This window comes from Grampus griseus (assembly GCF_964374135.1).
Source record: "Grampus griseus genome assembly, chromosome: 13".
In the NCBI taxonomy this organism is placed as follows: Eukaryota; Metazoa; Chordata; class Mammalia; order Artiodactyla; family Delphinidae; genus Grampus; species Grampus griseus.
In genome coordinates, this window is record NC_139007.1 from 72223144 (window position 1) to 72249190 (window position 26047).

General features: G+C 41.1%; 1 protein-coding gene across 1 annotated transcript in view; it reads left to right on the top strand.

Moving 5' to 3' along the window:
* Positions 1–26047, top strand: part of UST (uronyl 2-sulfotransferase) — a 288827-nt gene that overhangs the window by 113772 nt on the left and 149008 nt on the right. The gene's annotated exons all lie outside the window — the stretch shown is intronic.

Here is a 26047-nt window from a genome sequence, read left to right on the forward strand (position 1 = left end):
CACTCAGCACCCGGCATGTGATAAGCATTAAATAAACGGTGGATAGTGTTAACTAGACTGGAATAGCATTAAGATTATTGATGAATGGTACAGTGGTATTTATCACAGTGGTGAATGGTTTGCCACTTGGCCCACTGCATATGTATTGAGTGCCTGCGATGCTGCAGGCGCTAGGAACACAAATATGAAACAAAACAAGAGTAACCATAAGGTAGCCCCTACCCAGGAGAAACAAAGGAATATAGAGGGTTAGACACCATCTGAGGATAAGGACTTCATCTAGCTCATCTCAGCATCCTCACATCCTTGCATTAGCCTCGACACACAGAGAGGCACATCATGACTATTCATTAATGCTCACTGAACTGAACCGTGGAATCCAGAGCTGGAATCTGAATCGGGTCTCCTGGCTCCCATCCCAGGTTCTTTCCACTAGGCCAGTATTCTCAAACTTCAGCTTGCACCAGGATTTCCTGGAGGCTTGTTAAAACATGGATTGCTGGGCCCAGACCCCTGAGTGTCTGATGCCGTAGGTCCAGGGTGGGACTTGAGAATTTGCATTTTTAACAAGCTCCCAAGAGATGCTGATACCAAGCTCTCTTACAACACAGATAATAGCAATACTATTTGCATTTTTAACAAGCTCCCAAGCGATGCTGATTATCTAGGGGTGGAGTGGCAAAAACACTCGACTTTCTAAGCAGTAGCCAAAATAATAAGAAGAATATAAAAATAGGTAAAAATAATATTGGTATGTTAACATCTTTCATCCATGCTTATTACTTCTGGCAGGGCGTAAAGAAACCCCAGAAGTGATGAGGTCAGGGTTCCAGATGCAGGTCCCTTAAGTGTCCCCGAGGTGAAGCCGCGGTTATGTAAATCTACAGACCACTGGTGTGTTCAGGGACACGGTGGCACCCAGGGGATAAGGACTCACACGTGTGTGGCCTCCGGAGTGAACCCCCAGCCTGGCAGTGAGAAGCAAGACTGAGTCCAGGTCCACAGTTTTCCTGTTTGTTTAGCGCTCAGAAATAACTTTTTGATGCCAAGATCGAAAGAGCTGTGATCTAGATGAAATAAGGTTTTAAACCCTGAAAATGTACGGACTGAGGTTTACAGGCAAGTTCTCATTTTATTAGAAGATTCAGTTCCACAAGTTTCACATTCCACTAGTAATAGCCATTTAGGGAATGGGGTGTGTGCCACACAGCACGTCCAGAGCCCAGGTCTTCATTCTCTCCGGTATTTTCATGAAAAAGAACCAAATGCCTCTGACTTTTACTTGTTTTTTCAAATCTACTTAAATCTCACAGCTCATCCCAGTTTTTGATCTAAGTCATTATTTAAAGGCGGATGTTAATATTTTCTTTTGTCGACCACTTTTTACGACCGCTTTGTGTGTACACAAAATTTAGCGGTTTAAGGTTAGAACCCTACTGAGACTGACATGGAGATCGCTGTTGAATGAATGAGAAAGATATTCTTGGGTACAAAAACAGGCATGAAGCAGCAGTATAGTGTGATCTTATGTCTTAAAAACTTGTGTGCATATGTATGTGTGTGTACAGAGAGAAGCCTGGAAGGATAATGATGTTTACTCCGGATGGTGAGACTTCAGGAGGCTTTTACTCATTTCCTTATTTTCTGTGTAAATTTGAGTTTATTAAAGTAATACTTGCTCAATCTAGAAATCAGGGTGTGTGCGGTGGTGGTGGTGGGGAAATACTGTGTAAGAGAAGATTAAAGTTGGGCTGAAAAGCCTGAGGTGCTCTGGCCTCTGCAGCATCACCTGTGGTTCCGTCCACCCCACCCAGAGCAGCCTGACCTCTGGAGGTGATGTCTTCTCCTTCCTGGCTTCACTTCGCCTAGGATGTGGGTCCCTGATGTGAGCTGCTGGCATCGGCAATGATCAATTCTGGAGGTAGCAGATAGAATACAGTTACTATTTCACATATGTTGGGTTCCCAGATCCGATAGATAAGGAGAGCTGGTCTAAGCAACTCAAGGAAAATAAAATCACTATCCATCGCTGATGTCTACCGTGTCCTATGTGGCAAGCACTCTTCTAAGCACTTCGCATGGAAGTTTAGTCTCTATAAAACTCTATAGAAGAGGAAGTAATTATTTAACCATTATTTTACAGATGAGGGAACCGGATCTTAGAGAGGCTGGGTAACTTGCCAGCTACTAAGAATTGGACTTGGGATCCCAGCCCAAGGCTGTGTATGTAGCTCCAAGGTTCACGCTTTTAACCATTCCAAGATTACTAATTTAATGTAAAGACAACAATTTTTTACCTTATTTCTGGAGTTCTACCCTTTTATATAAGTTCTCTAGTACTTTAACTAGTACAGTACACAAAGTCTCAGTATAATACCAGAAAAAAAAATAGTCATCTCCATTTACTGTTGGGTCCAATGGACCTTTATAACTTTTTAAAAATACCAATCCAGAGATTTTTTTTCATCTTTTTCTTTCTAATCACCTTTCTCTACATACCCACCTTCGGCATTTGTTCATTTACATACTGTATACAGAGTAAATTTTGGTGTACAAACATCATCAAAGGTGAAAGAAGACTGTCCCACGTTCATTTAGCAAAATGGCATGGTCCAGGTTCTTGTTGCAAAACAATGTTTGATGAAGTCCTTCCCCTGGATGACTAACTGCATGGGAATACCATGTTTTCTTTTTGTCCTTAGAAAAAAATATTGTTCCGTCATAGACTCTTGAGTTTGAGAGATTTAATCTAGAATGTCATCATTGGAAGACTCATGGTCTGAGGTTTCACTTTCATGATTAATTTCATTTCATCATCATCATCAGGGTCTTGAGTGTTGCTCTCTGACTCTAAGCATTTGTCTCTGATTCTTCTAATGCCTGGGAAACCTCTCCTTCCGTCGATTTTCTTCTCTTTGTCATTATCGTCAGGAATGAAACGTTCTTAATCTCCACTCTGGTCAATGAAAGTTAAAAGCAGGGAATTCCCTGGCGGCCAGTGGTTAAAACTCCACGCTTCCACTGCAGGGGTCCCGGGTTCAATCCCTGGTCGGGGAACTAAGATCCCGCAACCCGCACGGTATGGCCAAAAAATAAATAAATTAAAAATAAAATTAAAAAAAAAAGAAAGTTAACTACAAAGATGGTATATCCAGTCTTCTGCTATATCTTTTGTAAAGATGATGTAACACTTTAGGCAGCACAATAAAATATGAAGAGTGATGAAATAGTGACAATTTAGTTCCCTAATGAATCGTTCTAAGCCTGCACTGTTCAGTACAGTAGCCATCAGGCTCATGTAGCTATTTAAATTCATTAAAATTCAAAAAATAAAAATTCACTTTTCAGTTGTCCTAGCCACATATCAAATTCTTTGTAGCCGTGTGTGACTAGTGCTACTGTATTGAAAAACACAGAATAAAACATTTCAGTCATCACTGAACAGCAGTGTAGTTCTAAGCTATTCCATCATCCTTCCATTTTTCTGTTACTTTAGTCTTTTTTAAGCGTAGTTGGGAGTAATTAATGCATAGCTGGTAGGTAATTATTTTAAGATGATGAACTAGCAAAGCATTTCAAGATACAGGAAAAATAAAATCATTAAGATTCCATAATGGATCTTAAATTTTTAAAAGAGGCTAGTAGATCCTATTACATGGTAATTATATTACATACTACATATTATTATTATTATATAATTATAATTATATGGACCTATTATATGGTAATTACAAGGTAGGATGAGTTTTATTCTCTTTATTTTAAAAAAGTACATTCTCTTTGGAAGATCTCCAAGAAAGAATAAAGTCAAGAAATATTAATCCATACAAATGGTTAGAACTGCTCAAAAAAACCCCAAAAAAACCTAAAACACTAAAATTGGGTCCAGGGAATCCTGATGGTATACTGAGGGTTAAGATATATTACTCATGTCTACACTTGTATGCAAATGTATTTTGACATATAATACTTATATGTTATTTTTGTATATAAAGTGATGTGCTAGGTAATTTAGTATTCAAAATTCTGTTTTTAAAGGGGTTCATTAGAAGGGGGCTTACAATTTATTATGCTGGGAAACCTCCAAATGAATAAGTGGTAATATTAATTGAGGTGACATTTATATGCACCTAGCAGTGTCTGGCAATGAACAATTGTTCATTAAAGGTTAGTCCTTCTTCTCCACCCCCAAGAAGCTAATTTCCCTTTAGTATCAATTAATTAATGAGTGACTGCTTTGTGCTAAGGATCAGGAGGACATGATAAAACTTGAAAATAATCCCCTGCTGTCTAATACTTTATAATCTAGTTGCGTTTTAAGGTTTCAAAGAGGCAAAGACTGTGGGAGCACATGATTCTGCGGTGGATGTATTCTTTAGTCTAAATGACCGTATAACAACCATTCATTCATTGAGGTGTTTACTATGCCCCAAATTTGTGTTGGGCTCTGTACTAGGCGCTGAGGCTATAAGGCTGCAGAAGGCACAGTCCCTGCCCTCAAGGAGTTTAGAGTCTAGTGGGAAGGACCGGCTAGCAAACAGGCCCACTCTAATACATTAAGTAGGTGGCTAATCGCTATAATAAGGGTGAACCCAGGAGTCTCTGCCTGACCTTCCTTCCAAGTGAGAGTCCAGAAAATGGAGTAAGGTGAACGAACCAGGTCAAAGAGTCTGGTATGGATGGGGTGAGGAGGGACAGGCCTCGTTTCTGAGATTTGAGGGGTGCTGGGTGGAAAATGGAGATATGAACTGCTTTGAGGAGCTTGGCTTTAACAGGAAAGAGTGAAAAAAATGACAGCCTAGGAGATGGAGACCATGTTGGCATAATTGTATAGTAGAAAAATTTGACTAGTAAGAAAGGAGTGACAAATGCAGTTCTGAATGGTGTTATGAATTGAATTGGGTCCCTCAGAAGACCTGGTGCAGTCCAAACCCCCAGAATCTGTGAATGCAGTCTTCTTTGGAGATAGACTCTTTGCAGATGTCATGAAGATGAGGTCACATTGGGCCCTAAATCCATGTGACTGATGTCCTTATAAGAAGAGGGAAATTTGGACACAGAGACAGAGACATACAGGGAGAATGCCATGTGACGTTGGAGGCAGATTGGAGTTACGCTGTCACAGCCAAGCAGCACCAATGATTGCTGGCAGCCACCAGCATCTAGGAGAGAGGCAGGGAACACATTCTTCCTGTGAGTCCCCAAGAAGGAATTCACCCTACTGACACCTCGATTTCAGACTTACGGCCTCCTGAACAGTGAGAGAATAAATTTCTGTTGCCTTAAGCTACCCAATTTGTGATTCTCTGTTATGGCAGCCCTAGAAAGTAATTCTACATTGAGTTTAATATCTTCAGTTACCAGGATAGCATTGCATCATGCCCTGTTAGGCATTATTTGGTTTGACTTAATAAACATTGAAACGATCCTTACATGTCTCTCACTGGGATAATTTAAGTGCATTTTCATATTTTTTTCAACATTCAGTACTACTCACATCTTCCCCCAGCATTCCTTCTTCACTTTGTTAATTTTTTTCTTTGTAATTCCCATGCCTTAGCTATTTTATTAGCCCCAGTATTCTCCCCAAATTCTTCTATTTGACATTTGTTTCTGCTGTTCAAATTGTGTTTTTTAATATTCAAAAATCATTTTATATTGCATCATACTTTTTCCTGGAAAGGATCTCAGCGGCAATGCATTTAGGAAGTTACCTAAAGGAAACTTCCTATTTTCACAGGACCAGGGAGCTATGAGAGCAAGAAGCTAAAATAGTACAGAAGTCCGTTGCACTTCAAAAAATATGTCCCTATTTCTATCGGGGATGTCTCAGCTGCCCTTTAACACCACTACCACTGAGTCCCTAAGAAAGACTGCATATTTGTTTACGTTCGTTTTTCCCTTTCAATAACTCCTTTCAACTTGGAGATACATCTGCTGAAAGAAGCTATTTTAATGTTTTCTACTGAAGAAACCATGTTTTTCATTCCCCGTCTGGAGCCTACAAAGGAAAACCCACATATCTGGTAATCATAGTAGGTAAGTGACTTCCGGAGGATACTGGGAGTACAATTACTTTCAGGTGTCCTGGCCAAACATCTGCCAACTTGGAGAGCGTGTCTGCATCCAAAATTCCCCCTTTCCCTGAAGGCAGGTTACTGAGATTTATGTGCACCTACAGTCTCCCTCGGTCAGAATCACTTTTTACTTGGAAGAGTAGAGCTGAGATTCAAGAGGAACAGTAATTGCTTGCTTTTCTTCCCCCGAAACCTCCAAAGCTATTTCTCAGGGTATAGGCTTGGCCATCCACCTTGCTTTCCTCTTGTCTGTGAGGACCTGCAAGAAGCAGGTAAATCTCTGGCACAGAACTGGGCTGTGTGCTGGGCTTGCCTTGTCTGCCTGCTTCCATTCCCACAATTGCTGGAGCCACTGCTGCTGAGAAAAGGGCCCCCCTTTTTGTCCTGCTGTAAATAGCATCGGATGTGGTTAAAGACCCCCGTTATCTGGTTTTCTTCTGGGAAAAAAATCGGCATTCTCCCAGAAGTTTGTATCTTCTTATTTTTATCTAAGGCAGAAACAATGAAGTTTCTTTAGAGTCCTTCTTAAATTATGAAATATTCCAAGCACAAAAAATTAGGGAGACAAATAATACATATATGCCTGATATATCCAATATGCCTGCCCCTTAGATTTCAAACACGTTACTCTTTTAACTTGCCAGATTCTCATGTTGACTTTCGTATTTACTCTTGGTGGCCAGGAGGTCGAGGAGCATGGATTTTGCAGTCGGACCTCAGTTCACATTCTGGCCATGTGCCTAGTTACCCCACAATAAAAACTTCACCTCTTTGAACTTCAGTTTTCTATTTCTAAAAGAGGATAGCTATATCCACCTCTTAGAGCTGTGCGGCTTAAACGTGATAAATGGAAAGCACTTAGCATGATGCCAGACACAGGTGAGCTCCCAGCACTGGGTCCTTAGTACTATATACTATAAAAGGCCTTTATATGGCCTTTTCCAAATTCTGGTAGCTCACTTTGCTGTAATGTAGAGTAAGCCTCACTCCCAACCCCCAACCTTATTTTCTTTGGATTTTTAAAAGCAATTAATTACATGTCATTTGGCATCCCAGATACCATCTCTTAACTTACGGAAACTTTCAGGTCCCGTGGTTATCCCTTCTTTTATTCCCTGGGCTAGTTTAGCACAGCAAGCAAGGCCTTCCACCATCCCCTTGCCTCTTAGCTTTTCTTAAAGCGATATTGTTCTCTGTGTCCACACCTGACCTTACCCAAAGTCCCTTTGAAAAACTACAGAAGTGCAGCTGATTTTTCATTTTATGGACAAATCAATTGTACTGGGTAATAGGTTTGTGTTTAATGATTCATGGTAAATATATTAGGTTTAGAGAAAGACCTAGCAGGACCGAATGAGGCAGAGAGTCAGGAATCAGTTTCACTCTGATGAGCATGACCTTGAAGGCATCCCTTCCACCCTCATTTTGTTGATCATTGCAAATGATAGGAAAATTAATGACGTGAGTATTTTATTTTATTTATTTATTTATTTATTTATTTATTTTTTTGCGGTACGCGGGCCTCTCACTGTTGTGGCCTCTCCCGTTGCGGAGCACAGGCTCTGGATGCGCAGGCTCAGCGGCCATGGCTCACGGGCCCAGCCGCTCCGCGGCATGTGGGATCTTCCCGGACCGGGGCACGAACCCGTGTCCCCTGCATTAGCAGGCAGAGTCTCAACCACTGCGCCACCAGGGAAGCCCCCCCGAGTATTTTATTTTTGAATAACTGTTAAGAGTGTCTGAGCTCAGCGTGTGCTATAAAGAACTTCACGCTTTGGTATTTGGTTTAAGATGGGTAATCAATAGCTTAGAAGGTTAAAGAAAAATCAGCCTTACGTAATCTTATCCCGAAGTCACCTGTATTCTTGCTTCACTCTTCCTTTGCACTCATCACAGTTCTCAACCATTAACATGGAAGTCTTGGGCCCAGCTAGCGGCCTCTTGAGATTTCAACTTTCCATGGAGATCTGTGTCCAAGTTCAGAGACAGTACTTATAAATTTATCAATCTTATGAGCATGTAATGTGTTCTCTTTTTCCCAAGAACATAATGAATCCATTTCTTCTTCCACATATGTTTAGTGCTATTAAACACATCTTCCACTTCTTTTTTTTTAATTAAAATTTTTTTTTTGTAAAACCACAGGTTTAAAAATATGTGGTTTATGTAATTGTTCTGTTAGCATTTGTGCCACCACACTCCCCAAGGGCCAGTTATCATTGATAAGATAGATGTTCTCCAAACCTTATCCAAACCAGCACCGGTTACAATCATGGACTTAGTAGTTGGATTTGGGCTGCCTTTTACAAAAAGGAAGGGCTTTAAATGAAGCATGAAATTTCAAAACTGCATATTGTTGTTGGAAAGCATATTTAATCAAGAATTTGCCTTAGTAAATTAAGAAAACCCATGCTGCCATTCTTTGGCAGGGTAACAGTTGGCCTCGGGATTTTCAAAGTTGTAGTAACTTAATCGTCTTAGCAGTTCCCAATATAGTTACCTAATTCTTTTTATTTGTTTTATTTCTTCCTTGACCATCTGATCAGTTTTTTTTTGTTTTAAAAATTATACATGCTCCTATTTTTTTTTTTTGATTTGGAAAGTACAGAAAATTATAGAGTAGCAGGAAAAAACAATCACCCAGAATGCCACCGCTCAGAGGCAAACCATAATGAAGAGTTTTTCAAAATCCTGTCCAGTCTTTAGACAATATTAAGAATATTAAAGTCTTATGTACCATTTGTTGCAAATAGTTTGCCAGTCCTTGTATGTGGCCTTCTGCACATACGTAATGCAGAGGTTAAAGCACCAGAGCTTATTAGCTTATTGTGAAAAAGTGAACCCTGACCACACCCTTCCCCATTCCTTTCTGCTCTTGAGAAACAACTATTGATACTTTAAACTCCTTTAACTGAGTCTTTAGTGCTAGTTTTCATATCTTTGAATGACTTGCTTGTGTTACTTTCCTCTTGGATTTCCCCGGCTTTAGGCATTGTCCGCTGACATCCTTCTGTGAACGGGAGGATTGAGGTCTTTCACTGGAGCCCACCTGCCACCACACAAGCACTCTCCTCATTCCCCATCCTCTAAACTGGGTGTGTGTTGTTTAGCGAGTCCTAAATCAGTACTCACTGTTTTCATTGTTGACACTAGTAAATAATAAAATGGCAGCTGAGCCATTACGATAAGGTTTCCTTTCCTGTCCATCTTTTTGTTTTCTTTGTAACAAATAATTGTCTTGTTTTGTACATGTATTTTCATGCTTTTCTGTGATCCCCAGGTTGTCTCAGACTCTTCTCCAGTTGTGGAAATATCCTCTCAGTGCCTCCAGACACATTAGGTATTCTGTCAATGTTGAGTTGCTGAAGTCTGTCCTGGGCCTTCTTGCCCATTCCCTCTGGGCTGACTGCGTTCAGCATCCCACTCAGATATGCCTTGGGAGCTCCCTTCACTCTGTTCTGTTTGCCCCCACTTCCTGCATCCCATGCTGTATTAGTTTCCTGTTGCTGCTATAACAACTTACTACAAACTTAGTGGCTTAAAACAATGCAGATGTATTGCCCTATAGTTCTGGAGGTCAGAAGTCTGAAATGGGTCTCGCTGGGCTAAAGTCAAGGAGTCGGCGTGGCTCTTCCGGAAGCTCCAGGAGAGAATCCATGTCTGTGCCTTTTCCAGCTTCTAGAGACCACCCGCATTCTTTGGCTCATGGCTGCTTTCTCCAACTTCAAAACCAGCCTTATAGCATCTTCAAATCTCCAACTCTGTCTCTCTTCTCTCCCTCTTCCACTCATAAGGACCCTTGTGATTAAACTGGGCCCACTTGATGAATCCAGGATAATCTCCCCATCAAAAGATCTCTTTTTGTGATGTTAAGATACCATATTCACAAATTCTGCAGGTTAGGACTTGGACATCTGTGGGAGGGCCATTATTCTGCCTTCCATGCATATCTTTCTCTTTCCTCAGCCTACTGAGAAAAGGTGCATGGGATGGAAATTTTCTGAAATATTGCATTTCTGAAAATGTCTTTATTCTTGATGAATTGTTTGACAGGATAAAATTCCAGATTGGGAATCTGTATTAATCAGTAGAGGCTAGAGTGATGCAAGATCTCAGTGGCTACACACATAAGAGTTTACGTCTTGCTTATATAAGACCCTCAGTGAGTCCAGTGCGTCCACTGGTTCTTAGGGAAGCACATTTTAGGAGTTTACGAAGGGATTTGGGCTGTTTCCATCTCATGGCTTCACCATCTCAACTTGGACCTTCATGTCACTGTGGCAGGGCAGACGGAAGCTGGGTGTGTGCGTGAAGACTTCTCATTCCTTCATCCTGGAAATGACACGTGTCACTTATGTCAGCAGTCTGTTGGCCAGAACTGGTCACAAGGCCCTGCTCAAGTGCAAGAGGGCTGAGAAATAGAGCACATGGGTGCTGTGAGCATTGTGTCTCTGCCTCAGAATCATTTCCCCTCTGAATGTTGAGGTCCTTCTCCACTTTACTCTAGCTTCTGGTATTTCTATTGAGAAGGCTAACTGTTGGCCCATTATATGAAAATATAATCTGTCTCTATTGCAGCCTCTTATGCCTAGTATTCTAAAATTTTATAGTTTTGTGCCTAGTATGTGTCAGTTTTCAGGTACTATTGTTGATACTCAGTGGACCTTTTGATCAGGAAACTGATATCCTATTCTGGGATATTTGCTTGACTTTTCTCTCTCTTTTTTTCAAATAAATTTATTTATGTATTTATTTATGTATTTATTTACTTATTTATGGCTGCGTTGGGTCTTCATTGCTGAGTGCGGGCTTTCTCTAGTTGCGGCGAGCGGGGGCTGCTACTCGTTGCATCGTGCAGGCTTCTCATTGTGGTGGCTTCCCTTGTTGCGGAGCATGGGCTCTAGGCACGCAAGCTTCAGTAGTTGTGGCATGCGGGCTCAGTAGTTGTGGCACATGGGCTCAGTAGTTGTGGCTTGCAGGCTGTAGAGCACAGGCTCGGTGGTAGTTGTGGCTCACGGGCTTAGTTGCTCCGCGGCATATGGGATCTTCCTGGACCAGGGCTCGAACCCGTGTCCCTTGCCTCGGCAGGCGGATTCTTAACCACTGTGCCGCCAGGGAAGCCCTTGACTTTTTTCACTGATGATTTCTTCCTCTGCATTTTCTCTTTCTGTCTTTCTGGATCTCCTCTTATTTGGTTGTTGAACCTCCAGAACTAGTTGTTTATATTTCTTATCTTTATCCCGGCTATTTTTTATTTTCTTTGTGTTTTTGCTCTACAATCTGGAAGAGTTTCTCAACTTGGTCTTCCAACTTTTCTGTTGAGTTTCTTCTTCATTGTTCTCATATTTTTAATGGCCGAGAGCTTTGTTGTTATTCTTCTCTGAATGTTCTTTATTATAGCATTCTTTGGTTTCATAAAGGGTCTTTGCATTTCTTACAAAAGGTTATTCCAAGATGTTTACCTTTTTGTGGTTGTTATTTTGAATGGAATGTTTTCTACTATGTTTTAAATTGACTGCTGTAATACTGAAAAATTATTGATTTTGTGTGTTATATATACTCACGTTACTGAACTTTTTATTTCAATACTTTTTCAGTTCTTCCTCTTTTTCTTGATAGGGATTCATGTAACAGACAAACAATATTCATTTTATCTCCTTCTACCTAATTCTGTTTCAAGCTTTATAACATTATCCAGAATAATACTAAGTAATATAAAGTCCATGAGGGGGACTGGGTATTCTCACCGTGTCATCCACACTTATAAAATGTCCCTGGCACACAGTAGCACTCAGTAAATATTTGTCAAATCAATGAATGGTGGTTATAAAAGCATCTCTGTTTTGTTTGAAATTTTAATGATAATGCTACAAGTGTTTTATTACTAAGTGTAATTTTGACATTTAGTTGAAGATAGATATTCTTTTTTTTTTTTTTTTTTGTGGTACGCGGGCCTCTCACCGCTGTGGCCTCTCCCGTTGTGGAGCACAGGCTCCGGACGCGCAGGCTCAGCGGCCATGGCTCACGGGCCCAGCCGCTCCGCGGCATGTGGGATCTTCCCGGACCGGGGCACGAACCCGTGTCCCCTGCATCGGCAGGCGGACTCTCAACCACTGCGCCACCAGGGAAGATAGATATTCTTTATCATGTTAATGAAATATTCTTAATTTTCTGGCTATTTAAAAATCATGTTCCCTTTGTGACTTGTGACCTTGCACTTAGAAACATGTGTTGAATTGAATTAATTCACTTTAATTTTAACGGGGGGGAGATAGATATATTTGATAAGTATAAACAGGCACTTTTTATCAATGTTTGATTTGTCTTATCTTTACGGATGACCTGGAAGAGGAAATGCTCAGAAAAATCTCTGCTTTACAGGTACTCTAGTCTTTTGGGGGGAGCGGGGGTTGAGGGCTAGCACTGAACCACAGGACTATCTGCTAAGCCCAGTGCTTTTGTCAGCTACCCCCTAGGGGCTTCTACGTAGTACGATGCTGCAGCCCAAAGAGGCCATCAAAATGTTGGACATCCCCCAGCAGAGATAGTAGCTGTGCCCTGTGCAAGCTATGATTTATCTATACCCAAAAGATTATATGCAATTTTCATCAACAAACAGCAAAAGAGGCATAATTGAGCTGGAGTACATCCAGAGAGTAACAACTAGAATGATCTTGGAAGGAAGAAGAAAATACTAAACTGATTACGATTCTTGTCAGGAAAGACATTGGTATGGGAAAATGATCAAAATCTATAAAGCCAGAAGGAGTATATGTTTGAAGTGAATACAAAACTGTTCACCAAGGCCTTGAACATATCTCTGGTCTGAAATAAATAGACACAATGCCCCGCAAATCTTAAATAGGGTAGGTCAAAGATAAATTGAAGAATATTGTGCTTCTGATGGAGGATAGTAAACCCCTGGATTTCGTTTGCACAGTTGACAGTGCGGGTCAAAACTATAAATCTGTCCTCATAAAAGTTTATATAATTCATGGATGACAAAGCTATACTGGATTAGGTCGAGAACAAGGTTGCTTGGAGGGACAGCCTAATGTTTCAGAGTTGATGTTCTTGAATCCAGGAAGATCATGCTCATTTTATATACAGAAAATGAACATTCTTCTTTCCCCAATTAGAGTATCATTTAGTAATTTTTGACTCTTATTTACAATTTAGTCATTATTGATGCCTGTCTTTAAATCATTCACTGATTGCTACTGTTCAGATTACCCATCTTGTAGGGCTCTGCTTAAATCCTACACCTTCAGCGGCTGCCCTAGCTGGAGACCCTGTCGTGTGAATACTTTAGAACAAGGTGTTTGAAGATCCTGGTACCAGCCCAGGCTCCAGGTCTTACTAGTTCTCAGACCTGGCCAAAGCCAACTATTCTTTCCGAGTTTTGTTTTTCTCGTTTATAAAATGGAAATAATGGTTTTCCTGTATTCTTCACATTGGCATTTTTGTGAAAGGAAATAATGTTTTTGTAAAAGTGCTTTGGAAGCTGTAAGGTGCTGGCTATGTCACTAATAGGTCAAGATGGGGATGGCCTGTTTCCCGAACCTATAAGCCCTCAGGGAGCTGCCTGTCTCTTCTCAGGTTCCTGAGGGGAACCCCCTCCAACAAATGAACCCCAGTGTGGCCTGCTGCTCTGGTGAGCTGGCTTGACTGTGGAGCTACAGGGTTCTTTTGGCCCCTGAAGCCTAAAGCCTAGTGAAGGGCAGAATGAGTGACAGCCTGACAACCCTCTTCCAGGCTCACACTTTCATCTTGACCTTGAGCTTCTACCATCTGAAGGTGACCTTTTATCACGTCACTCATCTGACAGTGAGAAAATGTAGAGAGGGAATGATAGCTATTTTCCCAAGACCCAGAGCACAGCAGAACCAGCAGGACTCTTCCCATATCCTTTCCCTGCGGCCATGTCCAGACTCCCTCTTGGCCTTTTTTTCTCCCCAATAAGGGAAATTGGGAACCATTTACTTATTTCACTATCTATACGGAACATAAGAGAAAAGGAGCAATGCAAAGGAGGCCAACAACAGGAAGAGGACAGGATAGGGAGCCAAGTGGAAGATGACTTTAAAAACCTTTATATTGTCCCCTGAGAGCATTATTTCTTGCCACCATGGCCTAATTTTGTCCTTGAGAAATACATGACCTTAGGATTCCTCCTCCTCCATGAAGAAGAAGGTAGTCTTGAGCTCCTGTTAGAGATCATAGTGTGCAAAACTATAAAGCACCACAGATGTTAATTATGATCTTATCATACGCTCCTGTAACAGTAGATAGCATACGCCATTATACTTTGTACTGTTACCTGCGTGAATATGTTTTTGTCTCCCCACCTAGATTGTAATTCCTTGAGAGCATGGAACATGTTTTATACATCCCTTTTGGTTTAATGGATATGTACTGGTTATATGTACCTAGAGGAATCCTTTTATCTGGCGGTCAGAGGTATCCAATGAGCTTGCCAACTACATAAGCTGTATCCAGCGTGGTTCCGTGGTGCAGCGCTGGCTTAGCATGGTGCTGTGGACTATTCATAATCAGAGGTGGCCTGGAATGGCGGACGCTTCTTGCCTGGACTCACTTCTTTCTCCAACTTCTATTCTCATGCCTTTCCCACTTTTTTCCTCCCCTCTTCAAAACTGGATGCCCCTCTTGCCTTGGACCAAAGGAATATCCCGTTAGAAATATATGTCAGGGCATTAAGGGGAATGTGCAGACTCTAGCTGGATGAGGATCTCAGGTCCCTGGAATTCAAATTCTAAGAATTTGATTCTGTGCTACAGTTTAACTGCATCGTGGGTAAAAATATCAGAAGAGGAAAAAATAAGCTGATCTGGGTTTGTCATTCGTCTAGTTAACAGACAAGTTATGAGGGTTATCCAGTAGATGTTTCTAAAATTACGCAATTTGTTGAGGTAACAGGTGGTCACTGAGGAGTGATACTGTTAGTGTGTTTGCCCTTGTGACACAGTGGATGAGAGATCAGCCTCTAGAGCTTAGTGAACCTGCATATGCAGATTAAGACTCTGCCTCTTACTATGTCACTTGGGTCCGATTTCTGAATGTCTGTTATTCAGTTTCCTCCTCTGTATAATAGAGAGAGAAGTCCCTATTTGATGGAATTGCTAAAAGGGTTGGTTGAAAGAAACCATATAAAATGCTTAGCACAGTCCTAGTACAATTTACATTACCTAAGTTGTGTTCCCTAATGCCACTAATTGATGAACTGTGTTTTACTGGATCCTGATCTGAATTGCTAAATATTTGTAAATATTATTTTAACAAATGTCCATCTATAATATCCGTTGAGGCCTTTCAGGGTAAAGTTTTAAATAAATTTGTTGTGGCATTTGGTTCAAGCCAGATCAGCCTGCTTAGCCAGGTTTCTTTTCCCTAGCAGAAGTGTTTTTTGTCATTGAGCAGTTTTAATAGGTATACATACTATATTTTTAAGCAGGGATACATTGGGATACGTTTATAGCTATTGTTTTATCCAGTCAGAAGTGTAAAGGGCTACTTGGTTATTGGTATGTACTCAGAGCCAATTAGCACTTTAGTGAAGTGTCCCAGAGAAGAATAATTTCATTTCAATATCCTGGACTTTTGAGGGTGTATTTTTTTTTATCTTGGTGTGTGTGGAAGTCAACCATTGTTATCCAGAATGATAAGAGTTTCTATTTTATTTATTGTATTTGATTGTTTTACTTATGCTTTTCATATTTTGAGTGTGTATTCACAGACTTATAATTTTATATTTTAATTATAAATACCAAATTTCTTTTGACTCGATGTGAACATGAGTAATTTGAATGAGTGAGTTATACGGACAATATATTTTCAGCCGCATATATATAATTCAAAAAATGCAAATGAAAGATGAATTTTCCTTTATTTTAATTACTAAATAATTTTGTAACATTTTGGAATATAGTATTTGAAAAGAAGAACAATTTTTTACAGCATCACAAAAAGGCTGTTGATGAAAATACTAAATCATCCCTTTACGGGATGTCTAAGAACTTAGATTATTCCATCAGTTCACATGAATTTCATTCGTTAACCTTAGCAAAAATATTTTCAACAGTTTACTCTTAATCTAATTATTTACAGTTGATGTTATGGTTGTATGATCCTTAAATACTTAACAGCTCAAAGCCACGAATCACTCAAAATTAAGGATTATAGAGATGTGTATTCATACATTTTTTGTATATATTCTATATTTCACAATTTTAAAAGTAGAATTATCTTTTTGTAACACTTTCTTTAAGTGTTATATGAGTATAGTGTTTCCAATATTATTTTATTGCAAATTGTATTTATCTTATAATGTTCTCTTTAAGAATAAATATATTTTAGTGAAACGTCTCTATTTTGTCAGAAGCTCAAATTTAACCATAAGTAATTCAGCTTTTTTATATTTAAGAAGCTCTGGTAGTAATGGATGCTAAAGTATGTAAATAAGTAGTGCCCTTGTGCTTTTGGCCTTGAAAAGTGTCAACAAGAGTTCCAGGGCTTCCCTGGTGGCGCAGTGGTTGAGGGTCCGCCAGCCGATGCAGGGGACACGGGTTCGTGCCCCGGTCTGGGAAGATCCCACATGCCCCGTGGCTGGGCCCGTGAGCCATGGCCGCTGGGGCTGCGCGTCCGGAGCCTGTGCTCCGCAACGGGAGAGGCCACAGCAGTGCTTTTGGCCTTGAAAAGTGTCAACAAGAGTTCCAGGGCTTCCCTGGTGGCGCAGTGGTTGAGAGGCCGCCTGCCGATGCAGGGGACACGGGTTCGTGCCCCGGTCCGGGAAGATCCCACATGCCGCGGAGCGGCTGGGCCCGTGAGCCATGGCCGCTGAGCCTGCGCGTCCGCCAACGGGAGAAAAAAGAGTTCCAAACGATCCACCAACAGCATAGAGACAAATGCTCTTCCTGTTTCTCAAAAGTCACCACATAAAACATAGAAAAAGAAATGGTTTCCTAATAATTGTGTTAATGGCACTAAAAATAGATGGTCGATTTTTTAAGTGTATGATTTAATATTCTTCCATATATGTATATATATAAAAGGATTGAAAATTTCCATCTCACTCTAAAGAGCTTTACTGGTATTTCATTTCAGGTGTCCAGAGGAGGTTTGGGCAAGCAGTTTTTGTCATTTTGTTTTTGTGTTTGCAGTGGAGGCTGTAGGTCCCTAGCTACCGAGAAGCTCTCAGAATCTGCATTATTCGCGCGGTGTTGTTTAGCAGTGCCGCCCTTGGGACAGCACATTAGCAGAGGGGGCGTGTGCTGGTAGACCACCTCCATTCTCACTTAGAAAATTGCCGACCTCCGCTTCTGCCTTCTAAGTGATTACTTTGCTATGGTCGAAGATTTATCTTTCCTGTCAAGAAAAATCTTTTGCTAGATAGAAATTCCTCAAGTACTTTTCCCCCATCAAAAATGGTGGCAGATGTGATGGGTTCAGATGACCAAATAGGCAAGTTCCATTTTCACAGAATCAATAGTGCATCCTATTTTAAAAATTATTGTCTTACTTATGCAAATGTAGAAGGAAGTAACAGAGCTTACTGAAGAAGAGCAATAGGCAACTGTTCTGCTTTATTTAGAGGGGAGGGATGTTACCTGCTATTTATTTAATGATTTAGAAGTTTGTTTCCTGTTGATGGAGCCTAGAACTAATTTGATTGAGTTGGGGAAACAGATAAATTTAACAATCAAAGTCGATTCTTTAAATCTTCTAAGGTAACCTTGAATGATTTTTGGACCCTCCCTCTTACCTAATGCCCCCTCTCCTTCCTCCAGAGCTCTGTTCCAGGTGTGAATGACAATTTAAGCCATCTCCATCCTCATACCAGAGCCCACCTCTTCTTTAAGGCACAACCACAGGCTCACAACCTTAAAGAAAGTTAATGAAATTAACTCAGAACTGTTAGATGGGCCCCTCTCTCCCACTTTCTCCATCAATCAGAGTTAGTTCAACTTTCTAGTAAATTTAAGTATATATACATATCCGTATACTATACATACCTGTAAAAGGTATGAGGTTGGGTGTGCAAAAATGTAGCATTTTAGATTTTTTCCTAATATAAGTAAACCTAGCACAGGAATCCCCATTTCACTGATGACAGAAAGGTATCTCAGTTTCTTCCAATTGAAATCAAATTCTCAGGGGTCTCCCCTTCCCTTTCCTTTCATCCCTTCTCCTTGTGGCTGATCAAGTTCCCTGGGGGTTTTGTGTGACCTCAGCGGAGTGACACCTTGTCCAGATGCTGTCTTCTCTCTGGGATCGTCCCAAGTCACCAGGCCTCATCTTGGTTTCAGCCTGTTGCTTCTCCATCTGAGTCAGCTGACCTTGGCCTCACCAGAGCCTCTGATCAACAAGCCCATGTGTGCTGCATCTTCCTTGTCCTGAGCCCAGCTCCCTCTGGCCCTGTTTCATAGCTTCAGAAAAGCCCCAGAAGACTTCTCGTAGTGCCCTGTCCCAGGACCATGTCTCTGAGTAGCTCCCTAGCCCTCACCACCTTAAAGCTCAAGCTCTGGTCTGAAGCCTGGCCTCTCGATGTGGCCTAGAACCTCCGAGGACACATCTGTGAGGCCAGCCCCTTGTCCTCTGGGATTCCCACAAATGATCTGTGGTTTCTGTCAACCTGACTCTCCCCAAACCACTTGGCTGGGGCCCAGACCTTTTCCTAGGGAGCCAGACAACTTCTAAGATCTAATCTTGACCCTCTTCATCCTTATCTCAGTGGCCAACTAAACCTTTATCGCCTTTTGGGAAGGAACTAAACTCTTACTGTATTCCTTCACCAATCTTTGACTTTGTTGATAAACTTGATGTCTTCTTCCTTCAGACTTTGCCTTTTAGAATTACAAATCACTCTTCCCTCGATCACTTAGGGTTGGAAAAATTTGGCTTTCAAAGCAAATAGCTTTCTTAGTAGGTCACAACTGAAATCTTAGAAGCTCAAAAGAGAAACATAAAATAAAAAGAAATTCTCAGGAAAAATAATCAGGTCTGAAATTGTCTTCTTTTTCTATATTGTCTCCTTTCCTTTTTACTTACCTGTTGGTCTTTTGTTCTTGTTTTAGTTGCTTCATTGGTTCTGTGCTTTTTTGGGGGGCAGGGGGTGGTAGAAAAGACAGTGGTCAACTGCCTCAAAAATTTTTAGCAGCAAAGAGATGAGAATTTAAAAATAGATTCAAATGCCCCATCTATGGGTCTTTTTTTGTGACACCTTGTTTGTTTTTTAAATTTTTGGCCACACCACACGGCATGTGGGATCTTAGTTCCCAGACCAGGGATCGAACCCGTGCCCCCTGCATTGGAAGGTGGAGTCTTAACCACTGGACCGCCAGGGAAGTCCCTGTGGCACCTTGTGTGCATTTCCTGATTTCATTTAATTCACTGGAAAATATATCAATGAAAATTTCAATTCATGAATTGTTTCTTTTCATCTCAGAGCTGTGTATCAGATGACATGCAACAGCATGCAACCATAACAGAAGCAGAGGACAAAGGGAGAGCAAGGTGGTATCACTGCATCAGTCCTGAGCTGTTTCATTAAATTCTGTACTTAGGGGGATTTCAGGCCTTGCTGTTGTTAACCAGTAACTCTAACCCTGTGGTGTATAATTTAAGAGAACGCAAGGATCAAGGAGAAGCAACTCTTATCTCCGTTGCCTTTGCTTGTAATGGCTGCCATCATTTATCCATAGGGAGAAACAAGCAATTGGAAAAATTCCTCTCTGGCCGGCCAGAACCTGTTCATAGTTTGTTTGGCAAGAAATGAAGATAAAGAGTTATCAGGTGTGGTAGATTAGCCCTGAGAGTCTGTTTTATTTTTATCTTTCCATGAATCACCCTCTGAGAAGCACAGAGGATGGCACTTAAAAAAGAAAATCTCTTTGGAGAATAAGTATTTAATTCTGTTGCAGAATGCCAACTAGATGGTCATTTCACAATGAACTGTTCACTGCACATTATTTCAGAGCAGATGGGGACACCGACGTAGTTTTCTGAAAGATCGGGTATCAAATGATAATATGCATATGAATCAAGGGGAATCTTGTTAAAATGCAGTAGATCTGGAGTGGGACCCGAGATTCTGCATTTTCCAACATGTTCCCGGGTTACAGTACTACTACTGGTGCCTGGTTTCACTTTACACAGCGAAGTCTTAACTTAGGTGTTTCAAATAGCTTTGTGCAGAAATTTCTTATTGAATTAGTGGAGCCAGTAGGGACTTGCAATGCCGGTTTTTTTACGGCCCCCTTAGCTTGTCATCATTAAAGAAATTGCACCTGGAAACCAAGAGTTTAAGCGAGGATAATCTGTAAATGCTTTGCTATGGCCAGAGCAGCACCTGTGCAAACACCCAACCTGAATTGGTTCTGATGTTCTGACCCACCTGTTGGAAGCGTTGCTTGAAGAATGCCTTTTTTCTAGAGCCACTCCACCTGCAGGACTCCCTTCCAGAACTATATAAAACCTTGTAATTACATGAGCAAGCAATTTCTGCAGCTGTGCAGTCTTATAGGGACCAGAAAACTGCTGTGTGGATTGGGGTGACCCAAGAAACCAACTGGATAAGAGTAGATGTAATTATGCTAATTCATCAAAAGATAATTTCATTTTCAGTGATGAATGTCCCTAAAAGTTTTGGACACATGATAAGAAGGATTTTCAGAGGAAAGCCATAAGCAGTGAGTAGTTTATATATTTCCTGGGATTTTGATTCCTTAATGTGAAATCCTGATTCCAATGCTTTGGCTTTCCTATGCCAGTTCAAATAAGCTTCTGATTCTATTAATTATTGTTTCTGTAGAGAAGAATCCGCCATATTAGAAGAAAATTGCTTCAGTACTCATACCCCAGTTGCACCAGTTACCAACACATGAGGCTGTGGACTGATTGTTTGTGTCCCCTCAAAATTCATACATGAAACCCTAATCCCCAGTGCGGTGGTATCTGGAGGTGGGACCTTTAGGAGGTAATTAGGAAATAAGGGTGGAGCCCTCATGAATGAGATTAGTACCCTTATAAGGAAGAGACATGAGAGAAATGATATCCCTCTCTGCCATGTGAGGATATAGCAAGAAGGCAGCCATCTGCAAAGCAGGAAGAGAGCTCTCACCAGGAACCCAATCAGCCTATGGTGTGGTCTTGGACTTCCCAGCCTCCATAACTGTGAGAAATAAATTTCTGTTGTTTAAGCCACCCAGTGTATGGTATTTTTGTTATAGCAGCCCAAACTGACTACGACACATGGTCTGTTTTATTTCCTATATATCCTCAAATCCCCCACCTCGTCCTTGGATTGTTTTGTATCAAATGTCAGATATCATGTCCTTTCATCTATAAATATATCAGTATGTATCACTACAAACATGTATATAAGAACTCTAAAAATATAATTGCAATACCATTATTTCAACTTTTAAAATTAGCAGTAACACCTTAATATTATCAGAAATCCATATGGCATTTGCTTTTCCCTGATTGCCTCAAAATGTTTTCTGTTGGTTTGTTCAACTCAGTATCAGAGGAAGTTTCTATGCACTGTATTTGTTGATATGTCTCAAATCTCTTTTTTTTTTTTTTTTTTGCGGTACGCGGGCCTCTCACTGCTGTGGCCTCTCCCGTTGCGGAGCACAGGCTCCGGACGCACAGGCTCAGCGGCCATGGCTCACGGGCCCAGCCGCTCCGCGGCACGTGGGATCTTCCCGGACCGGGGCACGAACCCGTGTCCCCTGCATCGGCAGGCGGACTCTCAACCACTGTGCCACCAGGGAAGCCCTCTCAAATCTCTTTTAATGTGTAAATTCTTTGTCCTTCTTCCTCACCCGACCTTGCTATTTATTTTGAAGAAACTGAACCATTTGTCTTCCTAGAGTTTCCTACATTATGGATTTTGACGATTGCATTCCTGTGGTATTACAGAACATATTACTCTGCTTTCTGTATTTCCTGTAAATTGGTGGTTAGATGCAGAGGCTTACTCAGATTCCAATTCAGTGTTTTGGTAAGAATACATTATAGGTGGTGCTGCATGCTTTCCATTGCATCTCATTAGGAGACATACACAATGTCTGGTTTTATCTCTTTTTTTGCTATATTGTTAAATACAGTGTTATCTTTCATATGAGAGTTCAGAAATCTGAATCAAAGTTTGATGCCATCTTTGATAAGTGAAATATTGTATATAGGACTAAATATATAACATGTAATTATATATTTAATATACATAATATAAAAATATATGATTAAATTGGGCTACATATAATAAAAAAGACAAAATAAAAGTGGTCTATTCAAGAATAGAAGTTTATTTTCCTTGTTTATGAAATAAGTTCAAAGATAGGCAGTTCTAGACTGGCATCACAACTACATAATCATCAAGGAGCCACTATTTTTGTGCATGGCTTCCATGCTGAAGATTGCCTCGTGGTCCAAAATGGCCACAGAAGCTCCAGACATCACATGTGCTTCTCAGGCTGGTAGCAGGGATGGAGGCGAGGAGGTAGAAAAAGAGCCTACCTCCCAGCTAAGTCAGTCTACTTTAAGAAGCTGTCCCAGAATCCCAACCAAGGAATTCTGTATATTTCTAAATAGTCACCCATAACTTCAAGGGAAGCAAGAAAAGTTGTTCACACAGCGGAAAGCTGTCATAATGTTGATAAAGTGTTCAAAAGATCTCAGGCAGCCACAAATGATAAATGTCCATTACGTATAGTATGGAATTGTATCCCAGTGCAACCAACTATTATGTGAACATAATTACCAAATTCTAGAAAAAAAATATTGATCCAAATAGGTAAAAAAAAGGCATGCATAAAAATGCAGAGAAATTCTTAGCTAACATATTGCCAGCATATGATAGGTTTTTGTTGTTGTAGGACGAATTTGACTGATTGTATCCAAGAAAGCCAGGCTGAAGTGGGAACTGAAGTCAAATTTGTCCAAGAAAAGGAAGGATACTTCCAATTTGAAGGGTGGAGTGAAAGATGGTTTCCAGAAATCGGTACAGGAGGGTAGGTGTGGGGGGAATGGGTGCTTAAGCCAGGTGTGGGGATGTAGGTGTTATGTAGGTGTACCCACTGATGCAATGGAACACAGAACTAATAGCTTCTCTAGGAACTATGTTCAACAGACTCTCACATCTCTAAAGAGGATGTGCCTTTACAAGGTGTGCCTTTTACAGAAATAAAAGCAAAAATAAACAAATGGGACCTGATCAAACTTATAAGCTTTTGCACAGCAGAGGAAACCATAAACAAAACGAAAAGAAAACCTACTGACTGGGAGAAAATATTTGCAAATGATGCGGCTGACAAGGGCTTAACTTCCAAAACATACAAAACAAACAACCCAATCAAAAAATGGTCAGAAAACCTAAATAGACATTTCTCTAAAGAAGACATACAGATGGCCAATAGTCCTGTGAAAAGATGCTCAATATCGCTAATTATTAGAGAATTGCAAATCAAAACTACAGTGAGGTATCACCTCACACTGGTCAGAATGGGCATCATCAAAAACATCTACAAACAATAGATGCTGGAAAGGGTGTGGAGAAAAGGGAACCCTCCTACACTCTTGGTGGGAATGTAAATTGGTGCAGCCACTATGGAAAACGGTATGGAAGTTCCTTAAAAAACTAAAAATAGAGTTACCATACTATCTAGCAATCGCACTCCTGAATATATATCTGAAGAAAACTCTAATTCAAAAAGACTCATGCCCCCGCAGTGTTCATGGTAGCACCATTTACAACAGCCAAGACATGGAAGCAACCTAAATGTCCATCAACAGATGACAGATGAATGGATAAAAAAGATGTGGTACATATATGCAATGGAATACTACTCAGCTATAAAAAATGAAATAATGCCATTTGCAGCAACATGGATGGACCTAGAGATTATCATACTAAGTGAAGTAAGTCAGACAGACAGAGAAATACAAATGTCATATAATATCACTTATATGTGGAATCTAAAATATGATACAGAGGGAATTCCCTGGCGGTCCAGTAGTTAGGACTCGGTTTCACTGCCGGGGCCCAGGTCTGATCCCTGGCCAGGGATCCTCAAGTTGAGCAGTGTAGCCAGAAATCAAAATTCAAAATTCAAAAATAAAATAAAATATGATACAAATGAATTTATTTACAAAACAAAAACAGACTCAGAGACATAGAAAACAAACTTGTGGTTACCAAAAGGAAAGGTGGGGGAGGGATAAATTAGGAGTTTGGGATTAGCAGATACAAACTACTATATATAAAATAGATAAACAACACAGTCCTACTCTACAGCACAGGGAACTATATTCAATATCTGATAATAAACTATAATGAAAAAAATAATAATAATGAAGAATGTGCCTTTGTTCCACTGAAACTGGAACGTTCATGCACTTATATTTCCCAAGTAAGTGGTCTGTTCAGCTGTTTTGTTAGGAACTTTGGAAAGGGAAAGAATAATAGGTAAGGTGTATTGGGTGCTTACTGTGTACTCACTGTTTCGGGTAGTTTACGTCTAAACCTCACAGCCCATGAAATTGGTTCTACTATCAGCCCATTTTACAGATGGAATAAGTGAGGCACAAAGAGGTTAAGTAACTTGCCTAAAGTCACAGTGCTGGTAAGAGGTAGGCTGGAATTTGAACCCTGGCACCATGCTGTCTTGTAATAGATCAGTTGTAATACGTATTCGCCTTAAGTATTTTTTGTGAATTGCTAGAGGAAGCAAGAGGAGGTAGATGGGGTGTTGGCACTAATTTTGTTTCATCATAAGTAGTGACACGGACAAGAGATCATCTGGGTTTCACAGTTGAGTACAGACATGGCTCTGTGTCCTGGATGCTCCATCCTCCATGCTGGGAGGAGGGCGCTCACTCTGGCAGCTCTCAGCCCAGGAAGTTAATAGGAGATCTTAGACCCCAGAACTTGTGTCATCCTTCTGAACCCGCCTCCCTCCCTTCTACTGCTTCTTCATTTCCTCCACCTCTGCGGGTGGTCTTGACAGGGGACGCCGTGGCCCTTCCCTGAGGCTGACCACATACATACCCCAAACACCTTGCATTGGAGCACAGCACTTCTTAGATTTTGCAGGCCTTAGATTTTGAGTTCGATGTTATGATTTGTATTTGGCCTACAATTGGCCATGAAAGTCACTGACCAATAATTCTAATTGAGCTATTTAGCAGGAGACAACCTTGGTGGAAAAAACAGACTGGAGCAGAGGAAATGTTTTCTTGCTTGCCCATCACGTTGTCCAGTTAGGGTCAATCCCTCAAGCCCTCCCTCCCTCCCCACCTCCCTTCCCAGCTCCCACAACGTCCCCGTTCCTGTGGTCCTCTGATCTGAACCAGTAACACAGCCCAGGCTCCTGGGCAGCGTGTGAAGGGCAGAGGGGAGTGGAAGGAGGGAGGAGGAGACGGGTCCTGGCAGGGCCCCCAGGCGGCCTCTGTCACCCTGTGGGCTCCAGATTGGATCACTGGCTTGGGGAGGAAGGACTGCTTATGATTCGAGGGGAGCAGCCCTCACTGGCTCTTCTGCCCAGGCCTTGGCTCAGTTTTCTGGAAAATCTGCATCTCTCTCCTCTGCCAGCATGTGTGCCCTCCTGTGAGAGCTGGGACCATCTTACACACCTGAATACCTGCATTTACTCCCATGCTAGTCCACAGAGGCTTGCACATAGCAGGCCCTCAGTAAATAATGAATAAAATGCATTAGTTATTATCGTAGCCCTTGAACTCAGTAAAGCTGAAGTCACATACTGACTGGATATAAACACACTGACTGATATAAAACCCCCAGCATTGCTCAGGATACCCCACAGCAGTGATGCTCAGACATCCGTGCATGTAACCGTTACCTGTGAGCTTGTAAAAAAAATATACAGGTTCTCAGGCTCCAGCTGAGAGAGAGCCTGGTGCAGGGGCAGGCAGAGTGGCGCTTGGGGGTC